We start from the raw sequence: 1,542 nt of genomic DNA on the forward strand, positions 1-1,542 counted from the left end.
TGCAGGAAAAAGCTCCTGATTCCGGCCTTCTCGTTTCATATCCACCATTTTATTTCACTGTGGCAATACCTGCTAATTAATAAGCATTATTAATAATGAATATTTTTGCCCTAGTAAAGATCCCTTGCTAAGGCTATTCGAATCATAGTATCCATGGGCAGGCAGGTTTGTTTATTACCATTATTAATAATTTATTTAATATCACTTGTATAAACTATGTGAATGTCCAACTGCAATATACTATAGGTTGGGATATATTCATGGCTGCTATTGAAGCTGCTTTAACCAGTTCTTTTAAAATCTACTTTACTTGCCGTATCTTGGAACTTCCACCTATTCCAGTTAGTATTTACTGGCTTGGGTGTGGTTTATATCATGACCGACTGACCAGCAAAAATTTACAGCAAGGAGCTTTGAGGCAGAGGTTAATACAAGAAGGTAACAGAAACAGAACAAGTGGCTATTACTCCACTAAAGCTGCTAAAGAATAGGAAATTAACTGAAGACTGTAAACATGTAGTCTTGTTGTCATAGCGATAGTAACTCTATCAATTTCCATGGTAATTAATTACACTTTTATAATTGAGAATATTGTAAATAATACGTAAAGTATAACAAATAGTGATGGGGGACCATGTGGGCATAAAATGGGAAAGCAAATCTATTTGCAGTGGCTTAAATGTAATACATGTTTGTAGTAGGGCTTTGTCCACACAAGCCACTCCCTAAGCTACCCCACGTGACTGCACATGGGCATAAAAAATAGAGTCAATCCATGACATGAAGAGGGTGTTTAAGCCCCCAACCTTTAACATATACATACAATGCTTCACTCAAAGTATAAAACTAACAATTTACTCTATATACTTACCTTATTTGAAGAGATTCAAGTAAAATGAACTACATGAATTATAAACACAAAACTCGGTGCTGTGGATACTAACTAAGGAATAAAATTATTGACGTTTATTTTGAATAATTTCTCTCACTTGAAGCGATTGGTGTCAGTAGATAGCCGTGTCTTTAGGCACACATATCATCTTAATCTCATCATAGATCAGTCAGTAATTGTAAAAGGCTCTGGATTAGGGCTTCCAAGTTCCAACTCTCCATTAAAAATAAAATACTGAGCTTTCTGAGCATGCGCAGTTGGGTGAAATAAAATGGCGTCCAACCACTTGGTGCAGTCCATGTGTGCTTGAAAATAACGAGAGAAACCATTTTCTAGAATTACAATGCCAAGCCACATTGCACTAGCGTCCCTGAAACGCAGCACAATGGTGCAAAAATTATAATTCTAGGATAAAAACTCTAGGACTAGTTCTTATACTTAACTGTGGAAGAAGAACAAACCTGAACATTTGGTGCATGCAGGCATGCATGCATTCATTTGCCGTATAACTATCTTATGGAAGTTTTTACTACTTTTTATAACTCTGAACTGTTTTGATGAAATTATAAAGGACATCTGGGCTGTCAGATAAGCCACAAAGAATTTCTAAAGATATTACAGGGGCTCAATGCTTCTGGGATGGCAGCCAT

General features: G+C 36.3%; 1 long non-coding RNA gene across 1 annotated transcript; it reads right to left on the minus strand.

Moving 5' to 3' along the window:
- Positions 1-18: 18 nt before the first annotated feature.
- LOC109590395 (uncharacterized) lies at positions 19-1,100 on the minus strand. The gene is made up of 3 exons (XR_002189293.1): positions 990-1,100; positions 872-943; positions 19-72 (listed from the first exon to the last, which is right to left on the minus strand). It is a non-coding gene; the product is annotated as an uncharacterized LOC109590395 (long non-coding RNA).
- Positions 1,101-1,542: the final 442 nt, after the last annotated feature.

The sequence above is a fragment of the Amphimedon queenslandica genome, unplaced genomic scaffold (genome assembly GCF_000090795.2).
Source record: "Amphimedon queenslandica unplaced genomic scaffold, v1.1 AMPQUscaffold_10085_Cont17573, whole genome shotgun sequence".
Classification (NCBI taxonomy): Eukaryota; Metazoa; Porifera; class Demospongiae; order Haplosclerida; family Niphatidae; genus Amphimedon; species Amphimedon queenslandica.